Raw genomic sequence first — 16664 nt, forward strand, 5'->3', positions numbered from 1 at the left:
GGCCAACATGGTGAAACCCTGTATCTACTGAAAAAAAAATTAGTTGGGCATTGTGGTGCATGCCTGTAATCCCAACTACTGGGGAGGCTGAGGCAGGATAATCGTTTGAACCCAGGAGGCAGAGGCGGCAGTGAGCTGAGATTGTGCCACTGCAGCAGTCCCGCCTGGGTGACGGCAAGACTGTCTCAAAAAAAAATAATAATAATAAATGAAAAAAAACCTCTAAGGTAATCAGTTCTTCCCCAAATTAAAAATAATAATAAACTTGGGGTTTTTGGAAAACGGAGAAGGCAATTATTATCATAAGACACTTTGCCTTAACTTATTCATTAGATCAGGCAATTTTAGAGTACTTACCAACTTAAGATACTATCAGGTACTACAGAACAAACACGGATTATTAGCACGTCGGGGCACAACCTTCAAAGTGTGATCTAGTTAAATTTAAGGAAGCCAAACACAACTAAACAAAATGCAGGAAATGAAAATGCCAAAGGCGAGGCAGGCATCCAGGCTCATAGACGCTGAACTGACACACTGTGAAAAGGCGGCTTCTGCTGGGGAGAGGGCACTGCAGCAGCTCTGGAAGAATCTGAGCTCAGCAGGACTGAAAGATGGGCGCGAGGGAGGGAGGAGCAGAGCATCCCAAGGATGGCAACGCTGTAAACACAGGAAGACATGCAAGGATCAGCACCGCCCAGCCTGAGGAGGGAGGCAAAGAGGGGTCGGTCTGGAGAGGCTGAAAGATGAGGGGGGCGGAGAGGACCTCAAGCAGGTACACCCCAGCCAACAACTGGAAATGCGGACCTCTTCCATCCAATGGCAGTGAACAGCACAGAGATAAAACACAGCCAAAGGATGAGATTGCTGAGCTCCTGTGTTCACCCATCCAACTCACTCAGTGAGAAACTACTAAAAGCCAGGCACTGTTCTAGGAGTAGGAATAGAGTAATAAACAAAACACCATAGAAATCTCTGACCTCATGGAGCTTACCTTCCAGTGCAGGGAGACAGATCGTAACTAAGACAAGTAAAACATATGGTATTTAGATGGTGATAAAAACTACATTTGGGAAGGAGAAAAAACAGCTGGGCATGGTGGGTCACATCTGTAATTCCAGCACTTTGGGAGGCCAAGGCGGGTGGATCACCTGAGGCCAGGAGTCCGAGACCACCCTGGCCAACATGGTGAAACCCCATCTGTACCAAAAACAAAAAAATTAGTCGTGCGTAGTGGCAGGCGCCTGTAGTCCCAGCTACTCATGAGGCTCAGGCAGGAGAATCACTTGAACCCAGGAGGCAGACATTGCAGTGAGTCAAGATCACACCACTACACTCCAGCCTGGGCAACAAGAGCAAAACTTCATCTTAATAATAATAATAAGAAGAAGAAGTAGGAAAAAACAAAGAAAAGGAATACAAGTCAGGAGAGAGCTGGCTTTCTGCTACAGTGCTACCTACAGCAGCTGCTGAGAAGGGGCCTTTTCGGATGCAGGAAACAGGCCAAGGGTCTGGGGAAAGAGAATCCAGACAGTGGGAAAGCAAGTGAAAAGGCCCTGGGGCAAGGACCATTCCTGGTGTGTGTGAGGAAAGAAAGGCAAAGAAGCCAGCATGAAGCAAGGGAAAGCCGAAGATGAAACCTGAGGAAACGGGGGAGATGGCCCAGGGAGGGCCTGCGGGTCCCAGAAAGGACTTCAGCTCTGATTCTGAATGGGAAGAGAAAGCGTGAGGCAGTCCTGAGCACGTGTGGCTTGCGTTTTAGCCCAGTCACTCTGGCTGCGGTGTGGAAGGGGGCACAGGCTGAGGCAGGGAGCATCTGGAGGACTTCTGTAGAGAACAAGCCAAGGGAGAGCAGATGCTGGCTTGGACCAGGGCGGGCAGGGGAGGTGATAAGAGGCAATGACATTACAGATATGAAGGTAGAAGTGACAGATGTGCTGTCCACCAGATGTGGGGGGCACACAAGTGAGGATTCATGGCAACACCAAGGCTGGTTGCCCGACTGGACCAGTGGAGCTTGCCCCTAACTGAGACGGGGAAGACAGCAGGGAAGCTGGCTTGGGAGACACCAGCAGGAGCTGAGCTCTGAGCATGTTCAATTTAGGATGAGCCTCAGGGTCTAGGGCATGGCTTAGGGCAGAATCCCAGGCAATCCAGTACCTTTTCTTTCAGACATGGCAAAAGACAGAGGACACAGGAAAGTCAGAAGGAAATCAAAATCTGTGGGAAATAATTTACAAAAGGAAGGTGGGCAAGCTGAAGAGACAGAGACCGCTGGTTTAGTAACTGGTCCCTTCTGGAAAAGGCCCACACTAGTGAGTGGGTGAGCCTGGCCGCGAGACTGCATTTTACCAAGCCTATCAACTCCAGCCCACCTGCTCCAGTCTACCAAATCACCAGCGGCTAGAAGGAAGGTGCCTTCAAGTGTAAAAATCCCATGGGGATGAATGATGAGGCTGGAAATGACAGGGACAAGGACACACCCCTTGCTGTGTTTGGATCTCGTGGACCTGCTTGTGTTCCTAAAAGGTGAGCTAAAATCCAGGCTCTAACAAGACACTATTTCAAAGGATTTATGGCTCAAAAAATATGGCAACAGATCCTGAAGTTTCTATAGTTTCCCAATCCTAGAATAAGGTGGTTTCAAAATGTAAATTTCCTTTAAGGAAAACAAAAATGCCGAAATGGGGGCAAGAGACCAGTAAATGATGGCAGAGGGACTGGGGTCCCCAAGGCTGTGCTTGTTACCAACCCCGAACTCCTGGGCCTTTTTTTTTTTTTTTGAGACAGGGTCCCGCTTGGTCCCCCAGGCTGGAAGGCAGTGGCACAATCACGGTTCACTGCAGCCTCACCCTCTTGAGGCTCAAGTGATCCTTTCACCTCAGCCCAGTAGTTGCTGGGACTACAATAGCACCACTATGCCCAGCTAATTTTTTTTTTTTTTTTTTTTTTGGTAGAAATGGGGTCTCACCATGTTGCCCAGGCTGGTTTCAAACTCCCAGGCTCAAGAGATCCTCCTGCCTCAGCCTCTCAGAATGTTGGGATTATAGGCGTGAGCCACCATGTCTGGCCTGGGCCTAAGGAGATCTTGTTCCCACTGACTCACTAGACAAGTCCGTGAGGCTTTGCAAGCACAGACTGCACTTTCCAGGGTCTAATACATCTATTCAGCTGTGATGACTGGTCCCTCCTGGTTCTCACTACATAATGCAAACCCGATGGGCACACTTCCCAAGACAGGCTCACCACTGAGAGGTAAGCAGGCAAGCAGCAGCAGGACAGGCAGACAGAGCATGCACAGGCAGATACAGACACACACACCTAAGGAAAAGCACTTTTTTCTTCTTTTTAGATGGAGTTTCACTGCTTGCTTTTTTGTTTTGTTTTGTTTTGAGACAGAGTTTTGCTCTTGTTGCCCAGGCTGGAGTGCAATGGCGCCATCTCCGCTCACTGCAACCTCTGTCTCCCGGTTCAAGCGATTCTCCTGCCTCAGCCTCCCCAGTAGCTGGGATTACAGGCGCCCGCCACCACGCCCAGCTAATTTTTGTACTTTTAGTAGAGACGGCAACCTGACCTCAGGTGATCCACCACCCCCTCGGCCTCCCGAAGTGCTGGGATTATAGGCCTGAGCCACTGCACTCAGCCCAAGAAAAGCACTTTCTAAAAAGAGTGCTAACTCTGCCTTTCTTCTTCCCTTTCTGAAGAATTCTGCTGAAGACAAGAAGGCAGGAATTCATAGGAGAATGGCAGAAGCCCACCACGGGGTCTTCGAGTCTGAGCAGAGTGAGGAAGGTATGTGAAGGGAGAGGCACCAGGTGAGGGGGTCAGAGCCGGGCAAGTGAAGAAGGCACCACGCAGGCAATGGGGTGATAGCAGTGAAGGTGAAACTGTCTGATCAAATAAATATTTTACATATAATGGGATGGAGCTTTCTTACTGTCAGAGAAGGAAGTTAGAAACATGAAAGAGAAAAATATAAATGAACCATTCAGTATCAGAACAAAATGATAAATGCTGGTCTGCATTTAAGGTTTTCAATACACAGACTAACAGATGTAGAAAGAAAGAAATCTAAGTGCATGTGTACATGCTACATACATTTCCTAGCTATCTCCAAAAGCGTGTGGCAGCAGCGAAATCCCAATAGCAAGGAGCCCACCTAGTGCCCACAACTGGTTCTAAATATCACTCTCCACTAAAAGAACCCAGGCTCTTTGGATAGAGAGCTAGTTCCAGGTTGGGTAGGGTAAGAATAAGACGGGTTTGGAACAGTGTCACTCGGTGAGGAAAGGCTCACAGAATGATGGGGAAGTGTCCAAGGAACATGGAAGCCAGTCTGGAGGGGCCCCCACTAACCAAATCCGGGGCAATCTGAGCATCGCAATAAATAATGAATATAACAGATCCCAATTCATGGAATAAAACAGGAAAACAGGAGTCCACAATGACATAAAGTTTGAAGAAGAATGAGATATTTACATCATCTCAAAATGCCTTACTGCCAACAAAATCTCTCTTTTCAAAGGGGAAAAGTCATTTTACAGCGGAGAGGCTCCAGCAAGTTGTCCAAAGGAAGCAGCAATGGGACAAATGGAGCCAGGTCTACAAGAGCAGATGCACTGAGAAGAGCCTGCATCACTTCTGGGAGGTTCCTGACAAAGATGCACAACCTGAAATCAAATCATGAGAAACATCAGACCAACCCAAATTGAGAGACATTCTACAAAATCAACTGGCCTAGAATTTTCCTAAGCACCAAGGTAATGAAAGGCAAGAATGACTGAGCTACTGCCCCAGATTGAAGGAGACTCCAGAGACAATGCAACTCATGAATCCAAACTGGATCCATCTGCTGTAACCGGCACTCAGGGACAACTGGCAAAACCCAAATAAGCCTGCCTGTGGATCAGATGGTAGTGATGTATCAAAACTAATTTCCTGATTTTAACAACTGTGCTGTGATTATGTAAGAAGGTCCTTGCTTGGAAGATACGCCCACTAAAATACCGGGGGATAATGGAGTATCAGGTCTGCAATTTACTCGCAAATGCTTCAGAGAAAAAAAGGTTTCATACTGTTCGTGCAGCCTTCCTGTTAGGTTCAGCCTGTTTCCAAAGCAGGCAGAAAAAATAAGTTCTTTATTTAGCCTCACCTGCCAGGGATGCACGAGCCTGGGGGTATTTTAAATGCGGTGACAGGGGCATCCTAAGCCTCTTATATTGGATTCAGTCAGTGCTGTTCACTGCTACAAAACCAAACCACATACCATGTCAGATAGATTTACACTCATCAATTGTTATGTAGAAGGACATCCAAAGATGGGACTGAGCTAGTTAAAGGGAAATTAAAAGTATATCTCATTCTAGGAAATTGACAGAATTCCTGATAAGATTCATGGTAAATTTCTGCTAACATTAACCTGTGTTTCTATGATTTACATTCAACAAATCAAGTGATATTTTGACAGAAAAAATGAGGCACCCCCTGTAGAATAAAAATCATGTTTATTAAGTCAACAAATCCAATAAAATAAGTACCCTCATACGTTGCTGGTGAATATTAAAAAAAAAAACCTCAACCTTTTAGAATGGCAATTTTCAAATATGTATTAAACGCTTAAAAACGAACACTAAAAACTTTTGGTCCAACAAATCCAAAATAACAAAAACTAACACTCACTGAGCATTGACTATGTAGCAGGTGACATTCTAAGTAGTCTGCAAGTATTAACTCATTCAGTCCTCCCAACAAACCATTACTACCCCCATTTTCAGGTAAGAACTGAAGCCCAGAGTAGCAAAGCAACTTGCCTGGGGCCACAACACCAGCAAGCAGGACAGCTGGGCTGGGCACTCAGGTGGTCAGCCTCGCTCCAGAGGCTGCACTCGTCAGACGCAGATCGCCTGCTTTTCTAAAATCTCCCCTAGGGATTTAATCCAAGAAGTGTGAATCTGGAAGCACATAAGGCGTTATGTCCAGGGATATACACTGCAAGAGTATGAGTGGGAAAAGCTGGAGACCATCTAAATGTGCATAAACAAGGAGACTAAGTAATTATGGTTCGTGCACACCACAGAATGCCATGCAGCAATTTCAAATGCTCCTCCTGCGGTAGGCTCAACAATGGTCCCCACAAACATGCCCACATCCTAATTCCTAGAACCTGGGAATGTTCCTTTATACACAAAAGCATATAGGCCAAAGGGACTTTGCAGCTGTGACTAAATGAAGGCATTGAGACAGTATCCTCGATGATCCAGGTGGGCCAGGTGTCATTACAAGAGTGTCTATAAGAGAGAGGCAGGAGATGAGAACAGGTAGTAAGAGACGTGATGATGAAAGCAACAGGTTGGCTGGCCACAGGAGCTCATGCCTGTAATCCCAGCACTGTGGGAGGCCGACGTGGGCAGATCACCTGAGGTCAGGCGTTCAGGACCAGCCTGGCCAACATGGGGAAACCTCATCTCTATTAAAAATACAAAAATTAGCTAGGCATGGTGGTGGGCGCTTGTCATCCTAGGTACTTGGGAGGCTGAGGCAGGAGAATCACTTGAACCTGGGAGGCAGAGGTTGCAGTGAGCCAAGACTGTGCCACTGCATTCCAGCCTGGGTGACAGAGAGAGACTCCATCTCAAAAAAAAAAAAAAAAAAAGAAAAAAAGAAAGAAAGCAATCAAGAGGATGAGATAATCTGAGGAAGAAGTCAGGAGCCAAGGAACACAGGTGGCCTATAGAAACCAAAACAAAAGGAAACTGATTCTCTCCACAGAGCCTTCAGAAGGAGACAGCCCTGCTGAAACTTTGACTTGAGCTCAGTGAGACCGATTCTGGACTTCTGATATCCAGAACTGTGAGACAGTAATTTCATGTTGTTCTAGGCCACTGTTTGTGGTCATTTGTTACAATAGAAATATGGGGAAATGCTAATGAAATGTTAAGTAAAACAGTTCATGTACCATATAATCCAAATTTTATTTTACATTTTAATTTTAAAATGTGTCTATGAGCAAGAAAAAAAAATGCAGCTGGGTGTGGTGGCTCATGCCTGTAATCCCAGCACTTTGGGAGGCCAAGGCAGGCGGATCACTTGAGGCCGGGAGTTCAAGACCAGTTTGACCAACATAGCAAACCCTGTCTCTACTAAAAATACAAAAAAATTAGCTGAGCATGTTGACACATGCCTGTAATCCCAGCTACTTGGGAGGCTGAGGCATGAGAATCGCTTGAACCAAGGAGGTGGAGGTTGCAGTGGGCAGAGATAAAGCCACTGCATTCCAGCCTGGGCAACTGAGACTCTGTCTCAAAAGGAAACGACGACAACAAAAAAACCCACTGAAAGCCACATACCAAAATGGTTACAGTGGTTCTACCTTTCAACTGTATGATTACAGATAGTTAATTTCTGCTTTATTTTATTTATGTTTATAGGGAGCACATTACTTTTATACTTAGATAAAACATATCATTTAAGTATTTTAATAAACCTTTTCAAATAAATTTTAAAGAACAGGCCAGGCTTGGTGGCTCATGGCTGTAACCCCAGCACTGCAGGAGACTGAGGCTGGGGGTGTGCGGTGGGGGCGGATCACCTGAGATCAGGAGTTCAAGATCAGCCTGCCAACATGGTGAAACCCCATCTCTACTAAAAATACAAAAATTCGCTGGGTGTGGTGGCGTGTGCCTGTACTCCCAGCTACTCAGGAGGCTGAGGCTGGGAGAATCGCTTGAACCTGGGAGGCAGAAGTTGCAGTGAGCCAAGATCAAGCAACTGCATTCCACCCCGGGTGACAGAGTGACATGCCATCTCAAAAAAAAAAAAAAAAAAAAAATAAATCATACTTTCTGGTAAGACAGTGGCACAAAAATTCAAATATATATGCTAGATTTAATTTTATTTGTACATATACTAAAGCTTAAAAGGGGTCTATCTCCTACAAATTGTTCTCAAAGATCTGTCTAAAGTTATTTTCCAGCCTAAGGAAAAGACAGCCTTTGAAAGTACTAAGCTTTTGGCTAGTTCATTCTGAAAGGCTTATTATCATTTGTAATATCACTTAACTTAAGACAGCCTACTTAGGGCTGTTACTGGATCCACTAAATGTTAACCGGATTTACTTTGTATAAATTCTTTATGCAGAAGACCTGGTTATCTTTCCATACAAAGGCATAACCTTAAAAGATGGTATTTCTATACCTATCGATTTTTCATGAGAATGATTACATCTCTAATACAGGAAAAATTTAAAATTTCTGACATCAAACACTAACTTAAAAAGACACAGTTCAAATTATAGACACAGAAAACAGGACTTAATGGGATTTGTGTAGAAGGGAGATTCGGCAGAAGAAATGTATTACCGGGCAAGCAACTGGCTCAGCTGGTGGCTAGCATTCTGTGCAGCTTAACAGGATTTGTGTAGGAGACTCGGCAGAAGAAATGGATTACCGGGCAAGCAGCTGGCCCAGCTGGTGGCTAGCATTCTGTGCAGCTCTTGGAGTCTCCCACTTACAATTTTCACAAGAAAGGAATATCACACAGATTATAATTCTGGGCATAACTAAAATATATCTGAAATTATCTCTTTAAAAATAATTAGAACATAATGCAGGTGAGAGAAAATGACTTTTATCACCCGATAATCATCTAATTATGCAGCTATGCCTTGCTTTGTAATAAACTAGTTTACTAAAATAGCTCCAAAGGAGACTGAACTGTGTTTAGACCACGAAAGGTTACTATCCAGTCCAACTAAAAGTCGGCTGAAAAACTCCCACCATCAGAACCAATTACATACTTGGCTGTATTACCACTGTTTAACAGGCTAACAATTAAGTCATGCCAGACCAAACTATAGTAAAACAAAGGTGTCTTCTTTCTTTTTTTTTGAGACGGAGTCTCGCTATGTCACCAGGGTGGAGTGCAATGACGAGATCTTGGCTCACTGCAACCTCTGCCTCCCGGGTTCACACGATTATCCTGCCTCAGCCTCCCAAGTAGCTGGAATCACAGGCGTGTGCCACCATGCCCGGGTAATTTTTTGTATTTTTAGCAGAGATGGGATTTCACCATGTTAGCCAGGATGGTCTCGATCTCCTGACCTCACGATCCACCTGCCTCGGCCTCCCAAAGCGCTGGGATTACAGGCATGAGCCACTGTGGCCAGCCAACCTGTTGCTTTCATCATCACGTCTCTTACTTATTCTGGTGTATTCTTACATCCAATGCAACCATTTCTTCTGGCACACTCTATCCATCAGGTGGTCTTGTATTAAAAACAAAAAAACTTCATCCCAATGTATCACTACAGTCAAGAGTGAGAAACCTTGGTCTGTGGTGTCTTCACTGCCTACTATTTCATACACGTCACTCTTGTCTTTTAGTCTCACACTTTAGTCATTCAGTATTAGTTGGTCACATACAGGGCACCTCCAAACTTCTTACCTTCCTTATTTTACTTTAAAATGCGTTTCCTCAACTGGGCACGGTAGCTCACGCCTGTAATCCCAGTACTTTGGGAGGCCGACGCTGGCGGATCACAAGGTCAAGGAGTCTGAAACCAGCCTGACCAATATGGTAAAACCCCGTCTCTACTACAAATACAAAAATGAGCCGGGCGTGGTGGCAGGCGCCTGTAGTCCCGGCTACTTGGGAGGCTGAGGCAGGAGAATCGCTTGAACCCAGGAGGCAGAAGTTGCAATGAGCTGAGATATGCCACTGCACTCCAGCTTGGCGATAGAACGAGACCCTGTCTCAATAAATAAATAAATAAGGCGTTTCCTCAAGCAGATTTCTGCAGTACTGATGGGAGCAATGCACAGTTCACCTTAGCCTTCAGTCTTCCCAGTTCTTTTTTTTTTGAGACATAGTTTTACTCTGTCGCCCAGGCTGGAGTGCAGTGGTGTGATCCTGGCTCACTACAACGTCTGCCGCCTGGGTTCAAGCGATTCTCCTGCCTCAGCCTCCCAAGCAGCTGGGATTACAGGCGCCTGCCATTGCGCCCAGCTAATTCTTGTATTTTCAGTAAGGACGGGGTTTCACCATATTGGCCAGGCCGGTCTTGAACACCTGACCTCGTGATCCGCCCACCTCGGCCTCCCAAAGTGCGGGATTACAGGTGTGAGCCACTGCACCCGGCCCAGTCTTCCTAGTTCTTGTTAACCTCCTGACTAGAAGAGCTCCCACTTCATCCCTAGGTGCTTCAAAAGTTCCGCAAGCGGAGCTTGCAGTGAGCCGAGATCACGCCACTGCACTCCAGCCTGGGAGACACAGCGAGACTCCGTGGCAAGCTCTGCATTGGAATTTCCCCTTTTTATATAGAAAGGACCAATTCTTGATTATACAGGGTGCCTGGGGAGTGCAGTAGTTTGACACGTGTCTGGGTCAGGTCCCAGCTCCCATCCCCAATCAACAATTTTGCTGTCATCTGCATCACACACTGGAGCATAAAATAAAATTTTATTTGCCAAAAGTATTCTCCATAAATGCTTAAACAAAATGCGGTAGAGCCACACAACTGAATATTATTTGGTCATAAAAGGAATAAATCCTGATTCATGCTACAACATGGATGAACTGTGAAAACATGCTAAGTGAAAGAAGCCTGACACAAAAGGCCACATATCATATCTTTCCATCTGAATATATGAAATAGTCATTAAAGGCAAATCTAGAAAGTCAAAGTAGATGAAAGGTTGCCTGTGGCGGAGCTTGGAAATGGGTATTGACCACGAATGGGCATCAGAGGTCTTGGGGTAACGGAAATGTTCTAAAAGTGGATTTGGTGGTGACTGTGCAGCTGTAAATGTACTAAAAACCACTGAATAGTACACTTAAAACAGGTGGATTTTATGGTATGTAAATTCTACTTCAATGAAGCCCCTAAGTATAAATAATAATAGCGGATTCTCCAGATTGAAAAACAAAAAATGAGAGGAATTACTTCTCTTCTGCAAGCCCTCCTTTTCTTACATATACAATCGCAGACCCTGAAGTTAGGAGGGCTTACCTACATAGTTAAGACTTAAGGACGAGTCTCCAGAATTCAACTCAGGTCGTATTCCACTCCATGTCATTTAGAAGTGTCAATCACAATCTAATAACTCCATGTCATTTGGAAGTGTCGACTAGAATCTAATAATTTGTGTAGACAGACAACCCAATACGAAAGGTAAATATCTTAATAAAAATATTGACGATCCACAACGATCACAGGTAGCGCAACCATGCCAAGGCGAGGCAAGATTTTTAAGATGCTACAGGTTTAAAAGGCAACCAGGTTCTGAGAGTTTGCCGAACAGGATCCCTGCATTTCCAAAAACCAGCAGCGGAATATGCACAGACCGAGATAAGGCAAAGACTCGAGGTCTTTTAAACCTGAAGCCAGCACTGCCCCGGAAGCGCACCTAGAATTCAGTCTGTTTGCAGGCTCGGGGCCAGAGCACGGCGTATTGTTTCACTCGGTGAATGCTCACTTCACGTAAAGAAAACCATGCAACGGAACAAGCCGCCGGAGCGCGCACACCCCCGCAGGGCCGCGGGACAGGCACGCTGTGTCCAAACAAGCGCCGGAGGCCCCGCGCCCCTCTCCCCCGGCCCGGCCCGGCCCGGCCCCCGCAGCCCTCGCCTTGGGGCCTCGGACGCAGCCGGCACAGCTGACCGAGTGGGCCGCCGCTGCTAGACAGGCGGGCAGGGGAGCTGTCCGGGGAGGCCGCGCGCGAGAGCGGCTGACGTACCTGCGCCGCCTGGAGCTCAGGGCCGGCGGGCCCGGGATAACGGCGCCTCCGCAGCGAACACGCCTGGGCACTCCATTCGGGGCTGTTTACTCCCAACTCTCGCGAGACTGGGCGACCGGGCCAGGGAGGCCCACAGCTGGCAGCGTCAGCCCCACACACCCGGCGTGCCCTGTGTGTCCCGCGCTCCCGGGCCTGCGTGCGCGCTCTGGACGCCGTGGGCCGCGGGACCACGCCGGGAGGATGGACGATGGTCTCGCGACATTTGCGGCCGGGGACCTGTGGCAGGGTGGAAGCGGAGGGGCGTGGCCAGCGCGGGGCCAGGCGGCGACAACGCGCTTGGGGAACGCCTTGTCTGCGTTGCGAGTCGCTCTAGGATCCCAGACTCGGAAAAGGAGCCCGGATATAGAAAGACTGCCTGGTGCAGGCTCCCTGCCCCCACGGGCCTGCTGTCATGGAACCGTGGAGAGCTCGCTTCCGGCGCGGACCCTCCCTGCAGGGGTCCACGTCCAGGCATCGGTGGTTCGGACTCCCCAACCCCGACCGGGCACCTGCCCTGGGTGCCCCTTAACCCGGGCGGTAGCTGGTTAAGATGGCGAAGTGTGCAGTCCGGAACACGCGAACCCCCAAATTCCGCCTGCCCGACCTCCTGACCCCCGGCGCCGCAGGACGACAGACTGGGCCTCGCGACGCGCAGCGCGCTGCCGGGACACCGGTGCGTGCGAAACGGAAGGACCTTTGTAACGCCACGTGTTTGCCCTTTTTGAAAAAACAATAATAAATGTGTTAAACTCTCTGAAAAGCTTGCCGCCTGAAAGAGGTCTGGGTGACTTAGATGTTAGGATCACAGGTTGTTTTCAATGTAAATGGCCCCGTAAGGGCACTAGCAGAGGACTGAAAGCGTCTTCAGGTACTGCTGGTGGGCGGTGATGCGCCATAGGTCGATCAGATGATTTTTTGTCTTTTTGAACTTGACACGGCACCACAGTAATGCTGAACTGCACCAGTATTACAGATCACAGCGCATCATCTTCCTTAAACGTGATTTAACACAGTTGACTTAATATAGTGGATACATGTAGAATTACAAATTACCATACCCCACCTCAGGCTTCTACTTGGTAATTTTGAGCAAGTTATTTAACCTCTTTGTACCTCAGCTTCTTCATCCCAAAAATGGGGTACCAGCCAGGTGGGGTGGCTCACGCCTGTAATCCCAGGACTTGGGGAGGCCGAGGCAGGCGGATCACTTGAGGTCAGAAGTTTGAGACCAGCCTGGTCAACATGGTGAAACCCCGTCTCTACCAAAAATAGAAAAACTTAGCTGAGTGTGGTAGCTTGCGACTGTAATCCCAGCTACTCAGGAGGCTGAGGCAGAAGAATTGCTTGAACCTGGGAGGCGGAGGTTGCAGTGAGCTGAGATTGTACCACTGCACTCCAGCCTGAGCGACAGAATGAGACTCTGCCTTAAAAATAAGTAAATAAAAAATTTTTTAAAAAATAGGGGTACTAATATCTGCCTTAAAGGATGAGGGTTAAATTAAGCACAGGCATAAGGCCTAGCGCAGTGGCTTATGCCTGTAATCTCAACACTTTGGGAGGCTGTGGCGGGAGGATCACTTGAGCCCAGGAGTTTGAGACTAGTTTGGGCAACAGAGACATGTCTCTACAGTTGTGTTTGGTTTTGTTTTTGCCAGGAGTGGTGATGTGCACCTGTAGTCCCAGCTACTAGCGAGGCTGAGGTGGGAGGATTGCCTGAGCCCAGGAGGTCGAGGCTGCAGTGAGCCATGATTGTACCACTGCACTCCAGCCTGGGCAACAGAGCAAGACCTTGTCTCAAAAACAAACAAAAAGCATACGCATAAAGTACTCGGCTCCTATATGACTCAATACTTGGTGGATACTTGAATCCTTTCCTGACTCAGATCTCATACGATTTTCTGAACTTTTGGAGCACCCTTGCCTCTCTTTGCATTTGCAAACTATCAAAGGCACTCCCTTCTGCCACCACAGAAAGCATTTGATCTTACACTTGACTATGTCCTTCTGTTCCAACTTTGGGTAAATTAATCTTGGTCAGGGTTCTCTGAACAGCCCTTCAGTCACTATGCCATTGAATACATGGCCCTACTGTTGGAAACTGGGGTAGAATAGTGATTGCAGATATCAATCATGTGACAGTGAGGCCCCACAGCAGGGGAGAGAATACCACCACCACCGGTTCCGGGGAATGCCTGTACACTGAGGGGACTGGGGTGTGGGAGAGAAAAGTTACTTGGAGAGTACCAAGACAGCCTGAGCTACAGGATCCTGGTCTACCACTGGTGGATTCCCACCACTCTGGTTCTAAAATAACTTCCTCAACTTGTGCTTCACACACAGAATAAAGCATCTGCAAATCTTTATTCAAATGCAATGTTATTTTAAAGAATAATAGCTGGTGGCACAGGCACGAGCCAACCCTGGGAAAACCTCCCTGGAGTTCTGGCTCCTGGGGTCCCCGCAGCCACTCTGCAGAGATCTTGGAGGTCCTAGTAAACCTGCCGGCAGCACTACAGGCAGGCTGCTTTCTTTCGGCAAGGATGGCTTTGCCGAGAGCATCAAAACCTCGGAGGCAAACACCGAGGAGGTGTTTTCAGGCAAGATCGCACCTGAGTCACTGCTGCTTAATGTGCACCTGGAGGAGACATCCCTGCAGACGTCTCCAGCCTCTCACTATACTCACTACGGCCTCGCCCACCAGCACATCTCAGGTGTCCGTGGCTTTTTCAAGGACAACTTCATGCTCCTGGTGCTGGAGCTCTGCCACCTGAGACCTCTCGTGGACCCGCACGCAAAGAGAGGGTGCTACTGCCCACAGTAGATTATCCTTGGCTGCCGGCATCTGCCTGAAACTGGATTATTCACCAGGACCTCAAGCTGTACCCCCTCTTCCTGAATGATGACCTGGAGGTGAAAACGGGAAGATTTGGACTGGCAACCAAAGTCCAACATGACAGGAGGCAGAGGAAGACCCTGGGTGGGACTCCTGATTCCATAACTCCCAGGGTGCGGGGAAAGAAAGGGCACCGTTTCAAAGTGGATGTGTGGTCCCTTGGGTACATCACACACACCTTGTTAGTGGGCAAACCACCGTTTGAAACCTCTTGTCTAAGAGACCTACCTCTGGTCAAGAATACACACAGCGTTCCCAAGCACAGCCACCCCGTGGCCGCCTCCCTCATCCAGAAGATACTTCAGATAAACCCGACAGCCCCCCACTGAGAAGCTTCTGAATAACGGGTTTTTCACGTCTGGCTCCATCCCCGCCCATCTCCCCATCATCTGCCTCCCATCGCACTGAGGTTCTCAATCCCTCCCAGCAGCTTGGACCCTCGCAACTGCAAGCTTCTCGTGATCCTCAAGGCATGGAGAACCCCTGCCTGAGCAGCCCCAGGAAAAAGAGGAACCGGTGGCTTAGGGAATGGGACAGGCGGTCAATGCCGCCGTGGTGACATGCTGCAAGCAGCTACACAGCACGGGCTGGTGAGGTAAGAGGAGGCTGAGGATGCCACCCGCATCCCCAGCTTCTGGGTCAGTGAGCGGGTAAACTGTTCCAACAAGCACAGCCTAGGGCATCAGCTGTGTGACAACAGTGTTACACATGCCTTATCTTCGACAACACCGTGACAGCCTGCAGTGCGGTAGAGCTCCCTTATCCCAGGGGACATGTTCCGAGACCTCCGGTGGATGGTCTTGGACTCACGGAACTTCAGCAGTTTGAGGTGCGACAGCAAAACTTCCATGAATTTCTTTTTCCTTCTTCCCAATTTCATGGAGAGAAGACTTGTTTTACTGTAGAGCTCAGCAACTTCAGCATACAATGTTTTTCTTTCCTTATTAAGTGGAGAAGTTTTACCTTTTCACTTAAAAGAGCACTTTCCAGTTTCTCGGCATATCCGTAGTGCCAGCATCACTACTCTTGGGCTTTGGGGACATTATGAAGTAAAATAAGGGTTACCTGAACGCAAGCTGTGGACATGGGGAGAATTCTCATCCCAGGCAGGAGGGAGTGGGATGGTGCGAGATTTCATCACGCTACTCAGAACTGTGTGCAATTTAAAACTTACAAACTGTTTATTTATGGAATTTTCCATTGAATGTTTTTGGACCTTGATTGACCACAGGTTTTGAAACCTCAGAAAACAAAACTGTGGATAAGGGGAAACTACTGTCCACAGAGCATGGTGACACAAGTCCTGCCCCATTGTGAGTTCCCATCCAACTCACTGATGGAGGTCACCCCCCTAAGTATTTCCACAACCACCCGAGCAAATACTTACTGGAGAAGGGTGTCAATGTCACGCCACGGGAAGGCCATGAGCCTGTCCACCCCCAACCCCTCCGGGGAGCACCTGGCTTCATACCTGCAGCACCATTATCCCGCCCTCAACAGTGGCACTGTGCGGGGCTGCACAGAGCACATCGCCCTCGCAGGGGGCTTGCTGTGGAAGTTCTATTTGTGCATGTTCCAGAGTGGGTTCTACAGCCTCCTCCCCTTCCCTTTCAGTCTCACCATAGGAATTACATAGAGTCTTTTTTTTTTTTTATCTTTTGAGACAAAGGTTTGCTCTGTCTCCCAGGCTGGAGTGTAGCGAGGAGATCTCAGTTCACTGCAACCTCCGCTTCCCAGGTTCAAGTGATTTTCCTGCCTCAGCCTCCTGAGCAGCTAGAATTACAGGGGCGTGCCACCACGCCCAGCTAATTTTAGTATTTTTAGTAGAGATGGGGTTTCACCATGTTGGTCAGGCTGATCTCAAACTCCTGACCTCATGATCCGCCCACCTCAGCTTCACAAAGTGCTGGGATTACAGGCGTGCGCCACCGCGCCCAGCCAGGAATTACACAGAATATTTCTACTGAATTCACGACTGTCCTGTGCTTGGCTTTATACTC

The 16664-nt window shown here is 48.0% G+C and overlaps 1 protein-coding gene across 1 annotated transcript in view; it reads right to left on the bottom strand.

The window, feature by feature from the left end:
- Nucleotides 1-11940, bottom strand: part of MBTPS1 (membrane bound transcription factor peptidase, site 1) — a 65392-nt gene extending 53452 nt beyond the window's left edge. The window contains exon 1 of the mRNA XM_050775043.1: nt 11733-11940. The gene's annotated coding sequence lies outside the window, so the exon portion shown is untranslated. The remainder of the gene's footprint in view (nt 1-11732) is intronic.
- Between the last annotated feature and the right edge of the window lie 4724 nt (nt 11941-16664).

This window comes from Macaca thibetana, chromosome 20, assembly GCF_024542745.1.
Source record: "Macaca thibetana thibetana isolate TM-01 chromosome 20, ASM2454274v1, whole genome shotgun sequence".
NCBI lineage: Eukaryota > Metazoa > Chordata > Mammalia > Primates > Cercopithecidae > Macaca > Macaca thibetana.